This window comes from Sparus aurata, chromosome 9 (genome assembly GCF_900880675.1).
Source record: "Sparus aurata chromosome 9, fSpaAur1.1, whole genome shotgun sequence".
NCBI classification, from domain to species: domain Eukaryota; kingdom Metazoa; phylum Chordata; class Actinopteri; order Spariformes; family Sparidae; genus Sparus; species Sparus aurata.
Genome location: NC_044195.1, coordinates 28,460,727 through 28,484,959, shown reverse-complemented (window position 1 = coordinate 28,484,959; position 24,233 = coordinate 28,460,727). Strand labels below are relative to the sequence as shown.

The 24,233-nt window shown below is 40.5% G+C and overlaps 1 protein-coding gene across 1 annotated transcript in view; it reads right to left on the bottom strand.

The window, feature by feature from the left end:
- Positions 1 to 24,233, bottom strand: part of adarb1b (adenosine deaminase RNA specific B1b) — a 123,928-nt gene that overhangs the window by 62,049 nt on the left and 37,646 nt on the right. The window contains exon 2 of the mRNA XM_030427731.1: positions 16,352 to 16,429. The gene's annotated coding sequence lies outside the window, so the exon portion shown is untranslated. The remainder of the gene's footprint in view (positions 1 to 16,351; positions 16,430 to 24,233) is intronic.

Below are 24,233 nucleotides of genomic sequence, written 5' to 3'. Positions count from 1 at the left end.
TGGACATTGGAGGGATTAAAAATAGTTTTTCATCACAAAATTAGATCCTGGCAGAAGACATTTGAGTAATAGTCCTCTAAGCCAAAAGCTTGACTGCAGCGAAAACATGAAAAATTGGAGCTGTCATAATGTCTCAACAAATCCACATTGAATCATCATCTTCGTTTAGTGGGAGTCTGCTAAATACAAACAGCAAATTCGTGTTTGGAAAACTGCAAATTATAACCTGAAGGCTACATTAGAGCTGCAATGGATAGGTTCGCACCTTCTCGTCAGTGCGTCTGGAGATTCGTCCCATTTGCTCCAAATTCTTTTGTCAGGCATGGACGCTTCACCCCCGACAGGAAACAACACATTAGTACTTCAGAGTAAAATGCAAAGTGTTTCTTGGACTCACCTACGCTCAATCGTTCATCTGCTGTGGTACGACGTGATCTCGTCCTGGCATCTCATATGATTTGACACGACTTCCTGTTACTAAGTATTTCAATTAGGAGCTTCTGAGTTTCTATACAGTAAAAGAATACTGTACATTTGTCAAATACCTTGTCTCTACCTCTCAAAGTGAACATGACAGCAAACTGCTTCCATTGAAAAATGCGTTGTAATTTTTGCCCAATTTGCATGCAAGCCAGATCCACCGGATTGACAGAACAATCAGTTACAGAGACTTCGTCCATCATCTCTGTTTAAGCACATCATCACTTCACTTATGACAGTCTAATCAATTCAAACAGGCCCTCTCCTGGCTTTTGGTGCCCATGTGTATGCGTGCAAGTATAACTGTGTGAATGTCTATGTGTGTGTGTGTGTGTGGTGTCGGGGTATTCCTGGCACAGAGCAGCAGCAGATGTGAGAGGTAATTTGGAGCCCAGAGAGACGCTCTCTGATGTGTTACAAAGCATTATGGGTAAATTTGCTGTCATTGAACTTGAGTGGACTTCAATGACACAATGATCTGTTCTCTCCTGACACAAACACAAACACACACACATATACACAAACAGCTTTTTTTAGCTATAGCTTCGACCTTCTGGGTCACATTTTTTGTGTGATCATCAGATTCACCTTAACGGAGGCAAAAAAAAGAAAGCTTTGTTGCAGAAAAAACTGGCTCAGTTGCAAAGCACTCACAGATTTTATGTTTAAATTTAGTTCAAGGCGACCTGTTGTGCCTTGTCTCCCTTTTCCTTTCTTTCAGTGTTTATTATACAGAAGGCTCCTGTTCATGAGACCTTTCATAGATTTCAAAGATCTTGAAAGTTAAAAGGGTGAAAGTCTGCACCAACAGACCCTCCTCTCTCCCACAGAAAACACTGCTCCAGAAACGCCTCGGCAGTAGTCACGCCTTTTAACTCTGTGACTTTGTGACATCACATAACGTCACAGAGTTACACATTTGCGTATTTTTTGTAAGGTAAAAATTGATTTAGCGCTGCTGCCTAGTTGTTGTTTTTGATGCTTGCTCAGGCGTACACGAGCTGACCAATCAGACCCGAAGTCTGGGTCTCTTAAAGAGACAGAAGCTAAAACAGAGTGTGTGAGACAGAGGGGGAATACAGAGCTGCAGCACTGGACGGTATGAGTGAACTGATGCGTTTCTGAGCATTAAAGAATGTAAACCTATTCTAGTAGTAACCCGGAAAAAAATCATGAACCTGAAAATGAACATAAAATGTCTCCTTTCAGAAATAAAGAAACAAAGTGTACTCACTCATTAACTTACACACAAAATACAAGATTCTGAACGAATCTGACAGAGAGATTATTCTGTGAACACCCCGTGCACTTTGTCAGGCTAGTAGTCACAGGCTGGAACTGGTGTGGTAAAATGCTCGAGGCCATGTTTATGTAACTAGTTTCCTAACATGAGTATGGGTCACACTCACGCTGCAATTATGCCACAATAGAACAAGAGGCAAAGAGGAAAAGAGAAATCTAGTGTAGTTAAAACGCTGACCAGCTGAAAAAAAAAGGTATGATTTTTAGCATGAATGTCCTCGGGCCAGAAAAGTGGGCATGATACACTGCTGAGATCACCACACACAAATGGTGCTTGTAATTACAATAGGGTGAGAGAGGGGAGCGCGTGGCAGAGCTAAAATGAAATGACATAATGGGACAAACTAAGATCTAAAAGGTGGGCAGCGGCAGAAGCAAGCAGATGCAAACAGACCGTTGGCAGCAGCATTTTTGACATGAGCAGACAATGAGGTCATGGGCTGCCAAGGCTGTTTTTTGTTGTTGTGCTTCTTCTTACTGTTCACCCAGGGCCTTTGCCTGAACCCAATCCACAAAGAAGCTTTAGCCTTAATGATAATGGCTTACTCCTTGTTTTCAACGTCCCTCGACTCATTCAGCTTTTCACCCAAAGGGACACTGAGGTTATGATGTTCTCTCCATATAACATGCAGTAATGCACGGACAAAAACACACCAGCACTGGCCTCGGGGGAGACGCAAAAAATGGGGGCAGGAGGGAGGCTCAAAGAGGAGATGCAGTCATATCCACTTGTGTATGGAGGGAGCAGAGAGGTGATTCCATCCACTGAAACTAATGGAAAGCTATCCAGCGAGCAGTTCGCAAAGTCAAACACAGAAGATCAACTCTGCCGTTATATAAGCATTATGATTGTGTTTACATCAACAGTCAGCCAACGGGACGTAATATCATCTGACTGCTTAGAAGTGCACTAAAACATGCCAGCAAATTTCTGTCATTTCCTGCATGCAACATTCAAGAAGGGGCCATTTGTCATTCTATCACATCAATTTTTCATATACTGACTGAGCAGTCACAAATGGCCCGGCGTTCAACCACATCACAACGTTAAGGAAGGTACAGTACATGTGTTTCGATAAAAGCCAGAGAGGTACAGTGGCAGGGGAGGGCGGAATACTCTGCCAATCTGCTATTAATAAAAATGGCAGAAGAAGAAAGACATTTTCTTCAGTAAGGAGATTTATTATGATCATTTCCAGATCTATATTTTTATTCTGGGGCTCCACTTGAGTAGCTTAGCATGATTCACAATTGAAAAAATAAATAAATCCTTAATTGTCTAACACTGGCCCTTCTTGCAACCTCTCACTTCATCCTCTTTTTAAAACAAGCCATATTTGCTCCTTTCTCTTTATTTGATTTTTCATCAATTTATTTATTTTTGGTTTTGTCTATTTTTACCAGGACAGTGCACAATTAAAAGTAATTGCACCAGAGTTAGCTAGCAGCTAATTTGCATCTGTTGTCCCTGGACAGGTAAGCAAAAAAGAAAAAAACACAGAACAGCAACTACACTACACAGAACACAATACACAAATAAAACAGCACAAAACATTAAGGCCCCCTCCATAAAATCCCACATTCTTCGGAAATGAAACTTCAAAAAGCCTACCGAGGAGCAGCACCCACTGCTTGTAAGCATTGTCTCATCATCTTGCTGGTGTGTATGACAGCACAGTAATATGGGGCATTAAGATGGATGAGGCCGGGCACACTCTGCAGAAACACATCTTTATAACTTTATTCACTGATTTTGGTAAAACCAGATCATATTTTATGAAGAAAATAAATAATATCAAGAGATCACTTTACTAGTTGCTTGGCTAGTTAGCTCAGTTAGCTGTGCAGCCAGCGGTCCTAGCAGCTGACTCTGTTTGGCCTGGAAGTTTGAGTACCTCTAGCACATTTGCTCTGGGGAAGGTTGAGATGGTTGTTAGGCCAGCAGGACCCAGCATCCGGAGTCGACCACTAAGACTGTTAAGCAGCAGTTAGTAATTACTTTTAGCAACAAGTAAATCTGTCCATCAGAAATCTCTGTAAATCACAGAGGTTACGCAAAGCAGCCGGAGGACATCAGAGGGAAGCCAAAGGTATTTTCTCCATATCACCAATCCTTCCATCCAATCACACCGGTATCAGTAGCCCACCGGAGCAGCTGTACGGTTGCATACTTGCACTTTGTTGTGGTGCTGTGCCTGGAGTTAACAACAAACGAGCTGATGACAAGCTGATGACAAATTGTTGGGCAAGAAGAAAAAGCCACTCGAATCATAGTGTTCAGAACATTATATATATGAAAGATGATGATGAAAATCAAAATAGGCTTATTAAGCTCTGTCCTCTGAAGGTCAATCTAATCATGACATTGAATTCTAGATGAAAAGTGTTCATGCTTTCATAGAGGTGTCTTGGGCCAATCTGCACTATCAATATCAGGGCTGATTGAGGTATTTTAATGAAACTGTAGGAGCTCCATAAAGCCTGACTCCTCTTGATCCGTTGTTTATCATAACCAAGTGGGCTCTGGGTAAAACTGCTTGTCAAATCTGCCCCATAGTGCTCTGTTCAAAACCCTGGAACAATTTCCTAATGTGCGGCACTGCAAGTGCGGCGTGACACGAACAAATAAACTGCAGGAGGCACTTTTAATAAATGATAACCACAAGCAGCAAAGTAAGCAGAGCTGCTTTGAGTAACAAAACTGTTGCTCCGCTGCCTTTGCCTTCATTTCAGTCAGCTTTTTAGATACACATGCCTCTAAAGTGCTGCTGTTGTCTGAAATTGTACCTAGTCCTTCATACAACAACAATTTCAGACTGACACTGCTCTCTCTATGAACACAATACAAAACAATATGGGAAGCCATAAGAGAATAATCTTAACTCAGAGCTCCTCAGCTGTATTAAATCTTCTTTAAAGGGGAAATCAAAATTGTCTTACCTAAAGAAAACAATCTCACAACAACTAAAAAAAAAATACCTTTGTTTCTCCAGATTTCATCAATATCCTGAAAATCCTGAATTTGCCTTTGACAATTGGAGCAAACTTGACATTGAAAGCTGTGAAAAAAATCGTCACCACATACCTTCTGTTCATCATGAAAACAAACTGAAAATTCACACATACATCCTCTTTGTTTACACCGTTTGCTTTCCTGTAAATAGAAAACCTGAGCAAGCAAAGCGGCCCACAACAGCCCCGTCTCCTGCCAACATATATAAAGCTGATAATGAGTGATTCATCAGTGCTAATTTGCTGTGCTAATTTTATCAGCGAACTTCACAGGCTTGAAGAAACCTTGCTATGGCAGAATGGGTAAACAGCATGAAGCTTAACACAGGCACGGTCACATTGTCAAGGAGCTGCTGTGATGTGTATGCAGTGAAATGTCAACGCCCAAGTACATTTTACATATACAGTATATATCACAGATTTATAGGTATCATGGTATATGTTGCCCAAGTTGCGCCGTGCGTTAAGTATGACACAGTTTGAGACTGAAATACAAAAAAAAGATGGTTGCGATAATTTATGATTATTAATTTCCTATTAAGATTAACGTACCTCTAACATGTTAGTAAATAAAGTTTAACGTTAAACTGTAAAACATCCTGCCTCCATAATATATCTTTGTCACAAGCGTTTGACAAAGACATTTTTAAAGGGATCATTGCAAAAAACATTTTTTTTTTAATTTCCTAATATCTATATCAGGATAGGACTCAAAAATAATGTATGGTCTGGCTTTAACATCTGATTTCGCTCAAGTTAGCTTATTAGAGCTCATTCCAGGCTCATTACGAATGTATTTGCATTTTCCAATCAGGACGTGGGATATGAAGATATTATTCAGCCATTCTTTGGACATGCAAACAACCATTCTGAATACTAGCCTCAATCAGGCTCTTGCCTGTTTAAAGTCTGATCTGTGTGTCGACAAGGCCACAGTTTGACAGGCTGGGGTAGAGATGTGTGCACACCTACTTTTAATCATTTTGAAAGACTTGGATATTAACAGGTTTTGAGATCTAAAATATATTTAAAAAGACGTTGTTTACACCATTTTTAAGGCTGAAATTTTTACTATAGCTGCCAAGCTAAACGTGTTAGTCGGTGCACGAGTTCAACAGCGTGTCAAGATTGCAAATAATGTCTTTTCATTATCAATTTGGGATCTCAGGACTACTGAAGACTTGTACTATGCCAGATGTGCTGTATGGTGCGTCTTTTTCCAGGGGTTTTTTATGTTTTAAAACAAGTCCCCATCTTCAGTTGTTTAAGATAAATCTTTACCGCTGTTTTGCTGTGAAGCTCCAAAAATGTTTTGTGGACAATTAAACTTTTGAGGAATAAGGGAAAAAACTGAAATATTTTGTAGATGTTAACAGAGTCAATGAACTTTGCTATTAGAAACTTGACATATTGGTAAACGTCTTGTCCCAGCAGTATGGCTCCGACTTCAGTGCCAGCCAACCAGCTGCAGCATTTGGAAATATGTGTGTGCATGTGTGCAATGCTGTGTTGATTTGACATAGCTCTTCCACTTATTTCAGTCCTTATATAACGGAGATCATTTCAGATAAATGTGACAGCAAACTCATGTCATGACGCAGTCAGGTTGGAAGTGCCTACTGCTGCAGGGAGACAACAGCATCACTACAGATCAAATGTTTCTCACTGAATGGATCCAATAAAAAACACTTGAAACGTTCCCTAAGCAGACAACTGAAACAACAAATGGGTCTTTAGAAGGATCTGTGCTCGTTTTATATCCAAGTGTTTGCTTTGATTTGTTTTTCAGTCAGAGGGATTATTCTGTTAAGTTAAAAACAATATTGAAGGGACACCATATACAATACATTACGATCTGTATTACCATCTTATCGTTGTTAATTTGTTGTATTTCTTCTCAAAAAACAAAGTAAAGTCTCCCACTCTTTTCCTAGATGTTTTTGACATCTTTTTCGAATATGAAATGAAAACCTGGTCAGTGCAAATCCAGAACATTGCAGGATTTGTTTTCAACCAACACCAGCAGTACTGCAGGAGGTGGTGCGTTTCTGTGTCAGAGAGACAGGCCGGGGAGTGAATCATGTGGTTCGGGGCGCTGTATGTTTCAACATCACCTATGGAGAGCAATCTGTTGTGGTGTTAGGCTGGGGTTTTTCCCTGCCAGACAAAATCTAAGGTGTCCAAATGTGAAAAAAAAGAGTTTCAGTTTGTAAATTGTTTAAAAAAAAAAGAAAAGAAAAATGTTTGACCACACCCTAAAAAGATAAAGTGAGAAACACCACTGTGCAGTCTGACTTAAAGCAAGACTATGTAGGTTTGGCTGTGTAATGGACCGGTATGATTTGCTAATGCTGCACAACATTTCATCATTTGCCATAATCCTGTGATTGTCACAGGCAAATTATTTACGCCAAGCTTTAACAATTTACGAAGCTTTAGGACAATAATATAATGTACACCACAGATATAGGCATGTAGTTATGGGCTATTGCAAAGAGTTATTTTTGTGTTGGCTAGCCTGGAAGTTAGTATTTCCCTGGTTACCTTGTCTTAAAGGCTCCAGGATTTTTTAATTAGGTTTTGTATTATTGCAGAAAATAAGAACTGTGGCCAACACAAGTTTATGATACCTTATCGTTTATTCAGGAAGATTATCTTCACAACTCCACTTATCGATTTATGAAGCGTAAATGAAATCAGAAGTAAAAAGATAAAGTTTGGCTATAAACAAACTACATCACATCGCAGTCAACATTACTGACGTCAACATTAAAACACTAAGTGTCTTATTACATTATACTATACAAACTACAGAAACCACCTTTAGCAACTCCTTTATAGGTTTTGCAACTCATTTCTGCAGCACGATAACATCTCAGTTGAAGTTTTGGTAAAACACAGAATTTATAATAAAAGCCACATACTGTACTGTACTCGTGTTCTATGTTGGACTTTTAAAGATAGTACATAAAAAGGGAGGTCCATGTCCAATACGTTACAGCTCTTTTGGGAATGTGACAGAGAAGATGAGATGGATTCAGTTCACCACTTTAGCCCTGCAACAGAGGTAGCTGTAGCATCTCTGTGGTCTATTTTAGCCACTGGGTCCATTTGCCTGCTCCTCCGTTCTGCTTGGATACCCTTACTTACTGACTGAGCAGTTTGCTGTGTGGCGGTAGGGGGTGCTAAGCTTGTTGAAAACCTGGACTGCACACAAATGGCTCATGCATGCACAATGTCTGATACACACTCCATCACTATTAATATTTGAAATCCTGCAGTTCAATTTGTTGCCTCTCCCTTTATCCCATCCTTTTGCTACTAAAAGAGCAGCTCCATACCATCCATCTTGTTTGTATGGACTGACCCCCCAGTGGGGCAGGGGGTACTCAGAGATTCATTTGAGTGGAAAGTGGAAATCTGAGAATCTGTCATCATCTGTGGTTGCAAAATGCTTTCTCAAGCCTATTTAGGACACATTTATAATCCAGGGGTTTAGCAACTAACTCCCTGGATACTGTACTACAACTCCGTAACTAAGGTCAGGGTGTAATCTTGTAATAAGTCATTTTTACTACAGCCAAATGACCTCTCCTCCTCGGATTAGAAACGAATGAAAAGGATGCAAACAAGCTGGCCACTGGAGAGAAGGCAACTGCTGCCAGTCGATGGCAAAGTTGGTTTGCAGCACATGAGAAGTGGAACTGGCAAATCTTAATGACACTGTGTTTTGCCAGCAGATGGTGGCACACAGCAATTGAAACACGTATTCCCATCTCAGAATCAATCATCTACAAACTGTTACAAGAGTGTGTGTGTTGTCAAACTCCACTGACGAACCCTCAATCCATCAGACAACCAACAATAATGTGTTGGTGAGGAGTGGAAATATATACAGGCTGTGAAATACACATTTTAAAATGCTGCCCTTCATGTCAATCCAATTTAGTACATACCCCGAACTATGAAGTAGGCTTTTAAAACACAAGTCATGTCCGTCAAAATTCCTTTTGTTGTTTCTGCAGTATATCATAGTTCAAAACAAACATGAAGAAGCAGCATTTAATTTTGTTTGGTTTAAACACAAGCTTAAAAATATTCTATTCTTCTCTACCTTTGACTGAATCTCGCAAAAACTCACCATATTTCTGAACTTCAGTTCTTCTTAGTGTGGTGCAAAGATTAAACAGCCTTTGGATATTAAGTGTGCTCAATAAATAAATAATTTCCAATAGAAATCAATTGATGTAGAGCTATGCCCGAGACAGAACACTCCATGTGAACAGCTGATCGTAATGAATGAAGATTGATTTTGTAGGTAGGGCTGAAAGGTTAATGAGATTAACAGTGAGGTTATTGCACATTCATGTAAGCTTCAACAAACATGCCTGTGTGAGTTACACTCCTGCGTATCTTTTCAGTAAAGTTAATAAAAGAGTAACATTTTTTAGTGTGAACAAAATTCACCCTGGTGTGTATAAAACTAATGTTCTTCTTTATGCTTATAGACTCATTCTCTGATGATTTCAGTCATAATGAGTTGAGTTTTATTATTTTTTAGGCCTCAGTCGATTACACTTTATGACCAGTTCAACCGCGTCTTCTCTATTGCTGTTAACACGACAGTTTACACACACAGAAACATGAGAGAGCACATGCACAGGGACACACACACTCACACACACACACACACACACACACACACACACACACACACACACACACACACACAAACACTTTAACAAATGCACAACCATTCTTCCTTTATCACACACACACACTTACTATCTCCCTATATCCAAAGAGCTAATTATAGCTTTCCCATTAATCAGCGACAGCTGTAATTATACTAATTCCAGTGTGTAATCTGATCAAGGTGAGGAAGATCAAATCACAGCCTTTCTGTCCTGCTGGGCTTTACGGGGGGTTCAGTAATGGTGGCGACAGCGGTGAGGTTGTAAGGAAAATTGATTTAGACCAAAACAATCTGATTTGACTTGGTATGGTGGCTGATTAGTGGGGCAAAGTACAAGCATGTGTGTAAATAAAGCTATCTCTGGTGTCTGGAGGCCATTGTGGCTGCTAAATTGCTTATATTAATTTAAAACTGCTTGTATTGTTAGACTGAAACGCAACCGGCAAGGAACGGTTGTCTACCCACTGTACCAAACTTCTGTCCAATCCTCACCTCAAGGAACAGACGAATAAAACTTCTGCAGCTCTGCGTGCACATCTCTCTGTGTTCTGTGTGTGATTATACCCGCAGATAACTAATGTAGACATCTGTGATCATACCTATCAATATTGTCTGCTTCCATAAGTAGTATTGCACTGCACTTTTATCTGTGTGCGTTCATCTAATCATTGTGTGAAAGTGCAAGATTAGTGGTAGACTCATCTGGAATCTTCTACCAAAGATGGTGTTAATTGGCGACGATACGTTCTGTGAGGACGGCCGTATGAAACAGTCTCAAGTTAATATTGATGCCTCTACATGGCCTACATATGCAATGGCTGGCTATTTCTGTAGTATTATAGTTTAACATTTGTGCTAAAAAATGAATATAGGAATATCGGTCGCTTCATTTTCAAAATATGGGGCAGCAGTAGCTCAGTCTGTAGTTGTAGGGACCAGTCGGCACGTAGTTTCGACTGGTAGCTGGACAGATGAGCAAGGCACCAAACCCAAAAACTGCTCAGGATGCCTGATATGTGGCGACCTGTGTGTGTTAAATTTGCCCAATACATGTATATATAGTAAAACTATTCTTCAGTTGACTTTGGCATGGGCCTGAGTCCCATATCAGGCACTTGAGAACTGGACACTCTGATTTTCACATAATCAAGGTGCCACAAATGAATAATTGTACTAATATGGACGATGTACACAACACGTCACCCAGTAATAACACCTAGGGTCAATCATTTATACAAGAAGTACATAGAAGTGCTGTTACAGTGAAGTTATGTAAACAAACCGCTGCCACTGAAGTAATATGAAGTGTAATCAGTGATCCAGATGCAGTAGGTCCCATCTGTACTGTGTACAGTGCAAAACAGATGTCACTGAGACAGTAAGCAGACTGACTCTGCTGGGTCGAATCTACACGATCAGTGATAGCAACCTCTGTTACGGCTTCGCCTCAGTGACTACATTGTTTTCACATCTGTTCACCGCTTCCACTTCCAGGTTCCAAAACAAATGGGGCCTTTGATACCGGATCCATCCGTCTCCTGTTGGTCACAGGCATGGATGGAAACCAGTGTAAGTGTACGATTTTCTTTTGTACGACAGCTAGCAAGGGCAACCAAGCCCTGTGAGAGTGAGAAATAGATCAGCAGAGTGTGGGTGCAGTGTGTGATAGCCCGCAGGTACTCTGCAGATGGATTCCTTCACATATAAATACATGCTAATCAGTGTGCTGCAGTGTTGTGAGCCACTGGACCATACAGAACATATGGTGCCTGAGCATCTGAGGAGAGAGAATGCAAATACAGCAACATAATTCTATTAAAATATAACGCAAGGTTTACTTTTAGGTATTTTAGGATGCTGATGTTGATCTTCTCATTAGACTGTGTGACTGTGTTCAACAGGAAACACTCAAAATCACTCACTATCCAAAGGCAACATTAGGTTGAAATGATTTATGAGGACTAGAATATGAGAGAAGAGGACAGATGTTAGAAGGGTCTCTTGAACAGAAGCCAGATTAAGACGTTCACGTATCTAAAGTACAACTAAAACTAAAGCAGCTTTGTTTCAACCTTGACCTCTTGACTCCTGAACCTGTTCCCTTTGTTTCCCTGGATTTTTGGTGATCAAATATCAGCGTAATCTACCAATGCACACCTCACAAGTTGCTTGAGGTAAGGGCGAAAAAAAAACAATATGTAAAAGTATCTCCCACTTTATTCTAACCTTGCCGGCAAAGCTCGGACTTCTGGGGACAATTTCCAGAGTAGATCAGTCTTATATGCGACTGAACAGCCGAGACCACACTTGCTGCCTGTTTGTAATTTGGGGACCTAAAAAACACACGACCATCTGTTACATCTAGCCAAGGCCAGAAGGGTCACGGCACCTTTGGACTGGTGTGGGACAGAAGTTTGCAAACTGTGAGGTGAGCGGGAGAGTTGCGAGGCAAAGATAGTGTGTGAAGTGAAAGGGACGTGTGCCGGCAGGTGTTGGAGGTGGAAAAAAAGGGGAAGTTAATCATGGTAGTAAACACAGACTGTGATTTATTGGTTGGTTGATATTATCAGCTGATATTGGCCTATCACAGATAGCCTATATCTTGTCAGCATATATGTTGTCCTATACGCAACAATATGAAATCCTCTTTTTTACAGATGACAATGCAGAAAAAGATGCTAGAGATAATTTGTAGATAAGAAATTCTCAGGAAATTTATTGTCACAGTAAACTGGTGTCATTTTAGAATAGAATAATGGCTCCACAGTTGTATGTCTCCACGCACCAGTCAAGGTGAAGTTCCATTGCTGTGGTGTTGAATAATGACATAAACATTTTTTGCTGAATATTATGATGTCCCGGTGCACTTCACCTCGGACCTTTTGGGTATCAAATGTCCTAACTTCATAAATATATCCTTTTAGACATTTGTATGTCAAATTTGATCAGAATTGTCATATGAATTGTTGCGATATGGCCAAAAATATGTTTTGTGAAGTCACAGTGACCTTGAACTTTGACATTTCGGCACCAAAATCTCCTAATCCATGTGGACATTTGTACCAAATTTGGAAAAAAAAAAAATCCCTCAAGGTGTGTAGAGATATCAGGTTCACAAGACCGGGATGGACAACACGGACAAAAAAAATGAAGGATCATTGCAAAAAATTTGCATTTATTGGCTCATATAACCTTTTACACCCTAAGATTTTGCTCGTCTTAGAGTCATAACTCAGTCACATCTAATCACATAGGCATGATACACTGTTTTAGATTCAGTAAGACTTACACTTTCCAAGGACACCATTTTCCCATTTGTCTATCAGACATAAACACCCCTATAAACCTGCTAAGGTTAGCTCAGCAGACTCTTAATGGTCCAACATTTAAACAAATACATGCTTGTTTCTGTCTGCAGGGGGCCCATTGTGTCCCGACTTTGAAAGCCCCTGGTGTGGGACATTAATGCAGGTATTCACTAATGGGCAAATGCATAGAAATTACTGGCAGAGGGTAAAATCATTTGTTACTGGAAAATGATTTTATTCCTTTAATCATTTCAGTGGGCTGGAACTCAATAATGTGGAGAGCAGTTTTAATGGTCCTTCACTAATGTGGGTCAGCCCAGCAGGTTTGCTATCAAACTTTCAACAGAATCTACATATTTCTGTGCATACGGTTAGCAGAGGTATCAAATATATATGATGATGATTTCTGTAGTGCAGTATTTCAAAATGCTCCGACTTGAAATCCTTGAACTCAAGTGGGAGACTGACATTAGCCTAGATCTTATCAATGCCCCTGGTTTCTGCTGAATGAGCAAAAAAAAACCTGAAGATGGGCTCTTAACATGAGCAGCTATGCATATGGTAAATAGAGTGTGAGCAGATGTATTTCCATATCTTTGCGTGTGATTGTGTCAACGTGCATGTCTTCATTCAGAGAAAAAGTAAAGAGATAAACTCAAATCAGGATTCTGACTTTGCCACCATGCAGATGCTTAGCTCCATACATAACGCACAACACAAAATTTATTCATTACAAGTCCCAGCTGCAAGACCAAAGGTCATTCTTCCAGCAGCTCCCATTTCATTTCATTGGTGCACAGCTTAGACACACGTGCAAACTATGGTTGCTCATGACATAGATGAATTATTGTGGCCCAGTTCCTGGTGGTATGAAGATTAAATCATCGGAGCCAGACATCTTTGTAGCAACGAGAAGGAAAAAATGATTAAATGAGGTGTGTTATCATCACACACAGCTCTCATCTTCCATCATTCAGTGAGGACCTGACACTGTATCGTGTATCATGGGCATCAAGCGGAATACAGAATGTACTGAGGGATGCACTCATGATGTTCTACAGTCCATTTATAAAGTGGGGATTGTAAAGTCTTTTGTCAGTTTCCCTCTGCAGATTTGCTAGCTGACTCATATATTCATGGTGGCACTGTAGCTGCATATATCGGCATAATATTTTTAAGTGACTACAATCCAGAAAAGGATGCTTGGAGTGATTTATAATTGTTAGATTCCTGGTGAGGCTGATATAAATATCAGTGCACTGAGTATCCTGCCTCCTTTGCATATCTCTGTTACAAGTGTTTGTTTACCGCATTTTAGGGATCATTGCAAAAAATGTGCGTAAAGATACACATTAACTACCATATGGCACCAAAAGTTGAGTATAAATCGGCTTTAGGTAGCACTACAAAAATTCTTTCAAACCGAAAAAGTGAAATTTAATCTGCCTTTTCTTCATACACTTTTTGGTTTGGTGTTCCAATAAAACCAACCATTTCAAATCACACTGAGCATCAGAAACTCACTGAATGGCATGCAAAAATATGCAGCTGGGTCGTCACAAGCTTCTCAAATAGCCGTCTTACTCTGCTACCTGGCAGCAACACGAAACACTGTAACTGTATGAGTGCTGGCTATCCTGCACTAAATATTTATTACAATAACGGAGGTGAGGTGGAGGCAGGATGCCACAGGTTGTATTACAGGAATGTTGCTGCTATAAACACACAGAAATGTCTGCACGCACAGAGAACAGTGTCTGAAAATTCCGCTTTAAACCTACTGCAAATTAACAGCAGCTTTGGCTCACATATCTGCATGCAAAGGGCTGTTTTGCAGTCTGACGATGTAAGTAAACACATATGTGCTTATATCGTCGAATGCAAAATATGTGTGCTCGTTTGAGTCCGATACAGAAGCTGGTCGTGCCGTGTGCAGTTTAGGAGCATCGTCTCCCCACAGAACAGGAGGATGAATGAATGAAGATGAAGGGGTCAATATTTTACAGAGACAAGCTGAGCTGACAGCATTGTTTTATGCATTTCTTAAACTTTTCAGCACCTTTTATCAAGAAGGAAGTCCTTACAAAGGCAGCAAGGCTCCATCACCTGAGCGCTCAGGGGCACAACCCCCATGTAGCAGCATGCGTTGATCAGCATCTTCACAAGGCGGCCCTCCTTCTCTACCTGACAGTTCAACCCCCCCAGCGCCCAGCAGGAAAATGGAGACAATTTAAGTCCATTGCATGGGGGGTTGTAAATGTCTCCTCTTGTCAGTAACACCAGCAGTGTCTGAGCTGTTTCTGACTCCATGGACAATAACTGCACCCTGGCATAAAAAATAGAAAAAAACTGCACTTCCATAAAGTTCAGGGACTTGTAAGAGACAAAGTTTTAAAAATGAAAATCAAAATTGATGTGGACGATCCTACATTTCCCACAGTGCAACTGGATTGGTCTCTTTTGTTAAATACCCTCCATCCCTGACTAACACACACGTCTTTCAAACTCTACAATCAGGGTTCTTACCGAAAGCTTTCAGCTGAAAACGTAAAATCTCAAGCCCAAGGTAGAGTAAACCTTATGACATCACTATGACTTCAACTGGGTTATTGTTTTCAGGCTTGAGAAAGCTCCACGAGAGCCACAGACAATATGATACATCCATCTTTATTTTTTTTGCAGGCTGAGTAGTGCTTCCAGTGATGAGTAAACTGATCTTGAGTGAATGAGTCACCACAACATGAAGGGACACAAGTGGTTTGTGGACATACATAAAGGCATGTCTGTGGCCTACAATTGATCATCTGTACACAACAAAGCAAGGGTTTTGAGACTGAATCGAACAGAGGTGAGTGGAGGAGACAGGCAAAGAGAGACTACAAGAGATGGAGGAAGAGTCGAGGATCCCCTGATATTTGAGCCATTCTAAAAATAGCCACACTGGAGCAGAGATATGAATTGTACTCCTCAAAGCCCTCTGAGAACAAAAGGCAGAAAGAAAAAGAGAGCAAAAACGGCATGTTTTCTTTTTTGATGTAAAGGTGGAACAGGAGGGGTGAGTTGAGTTGGCAGCAGCTACATGTATACGTTACACCACTGTTTATGAACTCTGTCTCGTACAGAATATGAGCCCTATTAATTTCTAGCTGATTGGTAACGCTACTCCTCATTTGGCACAGCGGTCATTGGAGTAACTCCAGGGTTGAAACATTCATGCTGTCAGCACGCTGTAGCTTCGACACGAATTTGTTTTGCATACGAGATATCAATGTCACGGCTCGATTCTGTTGATCAAAGAGGACAACCGGGAGTGGGTTGTCCTGCTGTCAAGTGCGCACAGTGTATCTGCAACAACGTCACTCAAAAATCTCTTCAAAAACCTTCTTTTATATGTTTTATTTTGTTCTTTTTCTGTGCTTCTCTCTTATCTGATCATCCTTGCAGAAAATCTCCACCTTAGGATTAATCTTAGATGTTCGTCATCCGGAAAAGACCACTGTTGCACCTGTGTTGGGCCAGCTGTATGCAAGAAATATGACAGCTTAGGACTCACCGTTCCAATGAGTAGTCAAGGGGAACGCTGGGCCTTTTTTCCAATCCTTTTGCAGTCCACAAACGCCACACACAGCTCCTGCAGGAAAAAAAAGTGGATGATTAGATATGTGAGTAGTGGCTCTTTACATCAAGTACTCTGGACTGGTTCATACAGTATAATGAATGCTCTGCTATGTTAATATCTCCAAAATAAATGTTAAAAAAAGAGAAGAGATATTTGAGGTTATCGGATTTCTCATCAAATATTTAATAAATGAATGGGAGTCTGGTCCAGAGTGATCCCGCAGAAAATCCCATCAATAGGGATGTCCTGCTTTAACCGTAGTGCGAAAATATGGCTCGACGAGTGTCGCGTGCGGGGTGCAACATTTCTTAAAAGGAGCAATAAAAAGAAACAAGGACACGGATCTCTTCAGGCAGTCTGTGGAACGTCACAGATCACCGGGATATAAGAAGAAACCGCCTGTCAGCACCCTCCTGACCCTGCTCCAAGCAACTTGACTCTAACCGGCACCAACTACAGCAACAAAACACATCAAAACAGTGCTTAAAACAGAGTGGCAGTAAACAGCCAAGACATCCACAGAGGCGTCTGGAAAAGGGAGCAGACGCTGCCCCATTGTCCAATCAAATTAGAGACAGAGATTCCGCTGTCGCAGGCACAATGACAGAGAGCTAACTGGGAAACAAAACATGGATATGATTCTGGCAAGGTTTAGCATCAACTGAAACCGAGACGCAGACTTCTAGATACATTTAAATCAGGTTACGTGTCTCACAAAAGAGCTGGGCATTGCCACTGATGTTCCCTTTTTGCTCTGATGCAAAGTCCTCTCACACATGTCCTGCCCACAACTATATCTGATTGGAAACACAATCACAGTTAATAGCCTATAAACATTGCAAAGTAACAAGTAACTAAATTTATCAAATAAATATAGTGGAGAGGAAGTATAAAGTAGCAGGAAATGGAAATACTCAAGTAGAGCACTTTGGTAAGTCTTGGTTATTCGAAATGTTGATACCGGCTCCAAAGATAGTTTTTTCAGTCTCCTTAATATCCAACAATCGTTATCAGTATCAGCCCTGAAAAAGCCATAACAGTCGATCCTTACTTAATCCGATGACTGTGCTGATACAAACATTTACCCGCAGTGTGACGGATTCATTTACTCATCAAAAAGAATGGGGATTCTGACAAACATTGTGCATGGTGGGTGTTAATTACTGACTGTACAAAAACACATCCAGGGGGAAAAGGTACAACCAATATCACAAGACCAATCAAAGGATTTTATGAATCAATTTAAATCACAAAATAATTTTTTTTAAACCCAGCCCTATCTCATCCTGTCCAAACTAACCAACCACTGCCCTTCAAAAGTGACAAACAAGTTCAAGTTAAGGCATCACAAGTACATTTAATGCTCATACCAAGTAACATACTACTTAACAATTAGAAGATCGTGTATGTTTATGAGCATAAATACACCGCAAAACTTAATTATCCTACCCAAGCAAATCTAATTCTTTAAGCTCAAAGCCTCATATGTTATTCTAACAGAGCAGCTCCACACTGCTTGTCCCTTTAAAAAAAGAAAAGCTTTTGGGGTGAGTGTATCAGACCATATGTTATCTGCTTGGGCATATGGGCAACTTGCTTGAAAAAAAAAAACACTCCGTCTTACACATCCTCCAGTGTCCTGTGGATACAGTGTGTGTGTCTGTGTGTGTGTTTGTGTGTGTTTGTCCATCATCTGTATTCAAGACATCCACCAAGGTGCTCTACACCTCTCTGAGCTGCCACGAGGATTTCTCACCCAGGAGTCACCTTCCCCAAAGTTAGCCTGAATTTACATATTTTGCCATGCAACATGTGCCTGTGCATGTCACGACGCATATATGACTTTCACTGTTAAAACCAAGTCCAGGAAGTGTGACCAAACGCATTAGGAGTCTTACATATTCATGCGTAGGGAGCCCGCAGCTCAGGTTATATCACCCTATGCGCCTTAATACTGTAGGTCAGCGCTGTTTCCATACCAACGGCGTAACTCAACACACTGGTATAAATCATAAAGCGCCACCCCTGCAAGAAGTTTCATGTTGTGCCTACTGAATACGAGCCTAAATTCAAACACACTATTTCAGGAAACACTTTTCTACACTCATATAACTCAGCTGTATCTGACCTGAAAGCACCAACGTTGATTCAATGTAGAAACAACTGGGTTTTCTTTTTCGTGAAATCCCTTGGAAGGATAATGTGAATCCATGATACAAATAAATGAAGAATGTCCCTGAAGCGGTCTCGTTACATTAACCAACCCTTCTCTCATTATTTTCCAGTTGTATGGCTTGACATGAGCACAATGCAGCAATGTTGCACGGACAAAAGCGCGACAAAACAATGGATCCGGATCATCTGTGTACTGCATGAACAAGGGCCTCGGTTTGCTATTTGTTAAAACGGTGTAAGATTTGTTACATAAGTCGGCTGTGAGTTGCTATGACTCACCTTGTGTGTTTTCTCTCTCTTGTGTCTTGTGACCGCGCAATGCAAAAGAAGAGGAGGAAAGGCTACGCTAGCACTTGAGCAGCCTCATCTCTAAGGCCGCTACTGCTAATTTAGCAGTAATGAATACATCACTTTGAGTTTAAGAATCTTCAGCCACAACTACTAGCTGCTGTGGGACCTCAGTGTTGCCTCCTCCACCTCCACATATCGGGAGCAGTGGATTCAAAATATGATGGTGACAGCTGAGGTTGAAGGTTGCTTGCTCTGAAACTATGAGGATGTCTGTAGTGAAACCAAAGCCTCTAACAAAAGTGAAATCTCATTATAACGCTGCATGAGGATTGCACTAGTTTGCTGAAATGGAGGGGAATAACTTGCATCAGAGAGATGACCCTTATTTGCCCCCAGCAGTAGAAAAAAAAAAAAATCTGCATTATGTGCTTCAGCCTGACATTGGTTTTCACTGTGATGCTAAGTCTGTCTCAAAATCCTCTGCAGCTGCAAGTCTTCTTGAATACAGCTCCTGATTCAGTGGTTTTTGCACAGACTCTGCATTCTTAGTAACTACCACTGCAGTTCCACGTAAGCAGCCGAACACGTTGGCAGATGTCAATCGTGATACATTAAAGACAACAACTGGTAGGCAATTTAGTGTTAATGAAGCGGGAACAAAATGCTTAGGTTTCTGGCTCTTAAATGAGCTTTTTTTTTTATACGTCACGTTGCTCCTTAATTTGTGGAAAAAAAAAATCTTTCTCATGCGGCGACTTTCTCATGCTGTTAATGGAGCCGGCCCTAAGCTGATCCAAACTTTCAACGCAGCGCAATTAACCCCGTTTTCATGGAGGGAGAAAAAGTTCACTTGCATTTCTGACACAACATTTCCCAGAGGCAGAACGCCAAAACAGTGTTCAATGATCTGTGGTTCTCCCTTTCACTTAGATAAAGAAGTATTTCACCACTGCATGAAGACCTTGCATAAAACTGGGCAGTCTATGCCGTAGAAAGACACAAATACTATTGTAATTGGTGCTACGTGACCAGAGAAAACTGAGAAATAAAGGTGCTGTGTTATTTCATTTTGCACAAAGAGGTAGAAAACCCACAACAACCACAACGCTCTGTGCCACATCGGAACAATAAACACTCCTGCTGATGGTTGATGATGGACAATGCTTGGTTTTTGAAACAGAAAACAGCACGGTGTCTAGCTGGTTACAAACAGTATTGTATTACACCTATATAGTTTACTAAAAAAAATGTCTCTGAAAACATTTTTCGCAGTACATGAATTCTGATGCCTCTCACTTGATCAAGACAGACAAAGAAAGTGACAGCACTCAAAGTAAGGGTCCATAGGTCAAAGTCAGCCTGCCATTTCGTTGAAATCGGCCTACCAGATATTTCTAGCGGATAAAAACACATATTTAGAGGTGCAAAACATAAGGATTTTAGTTTGGAACATTAAAAAATAAAGCGAAATTATCAACTATTGCGTATAATTATCATGTTGACAAACTATCTACTCTATCTCTACAAAGTTCCCCTTTAAGGAGAGATGCTTTTGCTTGCTACCAATAAAAAAAACAAAACAGTAATATTGGTGGATCACTGGACTCATTTTACATCCTCAAATCATCTGCATTCTCAGTTCAGACCATATGATTAAGCAACTCTCATATCTTTTTCTGTGAGACTGAGAAAATAAAACAGAAAGTCAATACCTTACTGAGACCTTTGAATTTAATGTTGCATATTTACAGAAAAGTTTGCAGAACCAAACTGATAAAAAATGCAGCCAGTGTTACACTCCTCTCGCCTGACTGTCCTGACTGTCACTCTGACAGTACAATGCTGTGAAGGAAGACTTCCGTTGTCCCTGAAGTATTCCCTTTATCTCATTCATATGTATCCAGTAACATTGGAAAGTATTCGACCCCTTTTTGTCAAAGTTGCTGAGAATCTTAGAAATGAGAACACAAAACCATGAGTCAGAACTTGAAGGGAAACAGAGATGTGCTTCACGGCTGCAGAGTGAAAAATGGTAATTTGTAACAAAGTGCAACACAAACTGTGAGAAAAAGCATGTCATCTGTGGCAATCAATATGTTTTGTGGGGCTATTCATGCCATTTCTAACTAATTGGTTTTGGTTGTGTAAAGCCAGATTTATTTCTGATTTTGTTTTCATCATTTGTACATTTTACAGACCTACGTATGCACCACTGACATCCCACAAAATGTTTCATATCACATTCACATGCGATGTTTATGACCAGACTGTCTTATTGGGAGGTGGAGGGCATGCGAGGCGAGAAGGCTGCCAAGCCAGTGACCACAGTTCAAGACTGTGTTTCAACCACATGATATGTCTGATAGACCACAGCGTTCCAACATTTGTAAGCATGACGGCATTGGATATTTCCTAGGAGATCGCAAGACAATTTCAAGGTGATATTTTTGATGAGAGGTTGGGACATCTCCAATGTTGTTTGTGGAAACCAGAACAGGAATTTAAAGCTATAGCATTATATTTTCCCAACCCTAACCAAGTGGTTGTGCCAAAACCTAACTCAGACCATAAGCACACGTTTCACAACATCAAATAGAAAACTAAACCTTAAGAAACGTAAAGTGGTTTGCAGAAATATACATTTCCAACATTTATTCTGGCAATTGGGTTGTTTGTTTATGAATCAGAAAGTGCCCCATGGCATTTTTAAGCTAGAAAGTGAATTGTGGAGCACATAAAGGAGTAAAAAAGCCACCATTAATTAAAATTAACGATGTTTTATGATGTGAGTTGGCAAATATAAATCTTATTTAATTCAACACGAACTCTTGGTGCCACTGACAGTTATTCACTGTTTAGATGTACTTGTTTGTTTTATGTGTCTCAGTTTGTTTTGCACTCACATCTCTGAAAGAGACTCATTTGATTTTTCACTGGATCAATAAGCTACAAACTACATCAAGCTTCCACATCTCAATCAGTGACCTTTTTTAAAAATTCTGTTTGAAAAGTATGACACATCTCTGCAGGTAAAACCGACAGGCCAGATGATGATGATGCTGCGGCGGTAAAATATAACTGCAATAAACTTCAGCACACTTCTGCATCATTACGCAGATGGTGTGACAGCTGATGGCTGTTTGAGCCTGTTAGCTGCCAAAAAGCCTTAACTTCCTGAAAACCGAAGTTAGGGATTAGGATGGAAGTCACATACTGTCGAAGTTTGTAAGGGAGAAGTGAATGACTCATTCACACTTACTCAAAATGCTGCCGCAAAGGTATCTTTAGGGAATGAGCATTTAGGCGATCTAATGAAGCTGCTCAGTAACCAATAGCAAAGAGCTATAAAGCAGCTGTGTGAGTGTGAGTACAGGCAGCAGAGATCAGCAAACTTAGCCTCGTTAATAAAGATTCTGAGAGAATCGTAGCAGGATGCACCCATCTGTCTTTGGAAGCAAAAGGCATGTGATCAAAGCTGCCCTGTTAATGTCAAAATGTGACATGAACGCAAGTCTGACGCAACACTAGACTGAAAGCTGATGTGTCAAGTGAGAGTCATAATGAAATACTTATAGAACAACAAAGCATTAAGCCAATTATTTTTTAACCATCCTGAGGCGAAAATAAATGAGGGATTAAAAGCTCTAATGCAAGTTTTTTAAACATGCTCAGTTGCCGGTGCAGTTAGCGCTCTACTGCCTATCCTATTTCTTCCTCCTTTCCGAGGAGAAACCACATCCTTTGTTTTTTCCCCGACCCATCTGCTTTTCTTGCTTGCTCACAGAAACTTTTGACTCTTTTGACACCTCTGTTGACAACTTGGTGCATCTTGCCAGTGCACAAGACAGCAAAAGACACATTTCAGGCCAACTCCCACAAGGCGCTAAAGTGGGTTCAGTTTCAGCTGAACCTTGAATAAATGCCAAAAGAAGGGCATTAACTACATTTAGAGCCAAGAGCTAAAAGCATGAACAATAATTTCAAATAAGGCACAAACACAGCTAATAATAAACTATTTAATTATCTTATTTAACAAAAAAGAAAACGTCATGGGGTGCATGGTGTCCCCCCATTACTTGCTTCTGCACTACGTTACTTCAGTGAGAGGGTTGGATCACAGCGTACATGTTTACTTCAAGACACAATTTTTCAACACATACTGTTGATATGACGTAATGAGTTTGGATTAAAGTGAGCATGTTGTATTTACAACTGTGGTGTTGCACTTAAAAATCGCAGGGGGCGCCACATCGCACAAAGTACCAATTTCTACATAATGTTGCTTTAAGCATGATTTTATAATATTTTGGTGATTTGTGTTGTTATATCGGTCACACCTTGTGTGTTTTTTTTATTAAAAAGCAATATAACCTATCTTTGCCCAATTCAATACTAATGACTAAGGTAAAAGGGAAACCATTATTTAGTGCGGCCAGTGGTTTATGTTGGTGGATATTAGCTCAAGTTAACAAACTTCTGACTTTGGTTATTTGAGATGTAATTAACAGAAATACATACAACACTTTTAAATAACAAAATGAGAATAAGTATGTACTTTTTAATGAGAACTTCAATGCAAAGAATGTATTTCAAACATAACTGAATAGCCTACAATATAAGCGCCATCTAACTGTCTCTGGTCCCCCTCCCCTGAACTCTAGACGGCCAGCAAGGTAAGAAACATTGCAACCGTCAATTTAAAATTATATCAGCCCAAACCTATCAATCTGTCAACACACTGAGCCTATTCTAACCAATGGCCAAAAAAACACACAACTGTTTAGTGCACCTTTTGAAACACCTCCACATTAAAGCGCAACTCCTGCCATTTACTCAAAAGGCTAAATGCTGTTCGCTCCGAGGAAACACGCAGGCTTCATAAATAATTGTCACCCCCATCAAGACAAATTACGTCTCAGAGCCACTTTGCATAACATAGTCTGACATGGGCTTTACATATTGTACACACAAATGCAATGACACATCGGGCTGATCAACCCCCCGGCTTTAGTCCACAGTATAGATTATGAGTCACAGCCACTCATTAGAGGGGGACTAAACAGAGCGGCTGCATTAAAAGAGGTCACCCTCGGTTGACTGACTCCATCACATACATTGTGATCCCAAGGTGTCACCACGGGCAAAACTGTGTGCACATCTCTGCGTGTGAGTATGCATCTTTTAATGGCACAGACAGGACCCCTGTGTTTTGCTTTCAGCGCTGGACGTAAACTTTTCAAAAAATATCTGAGTATCAGAAGTCGGGTACGTGCTGTGGTTTTGGACCTCTGTGATCACTGCAGAGTCTGCAGGCACAGTGGTTTTGATTTGTCTGAGCCGTGACTTGACG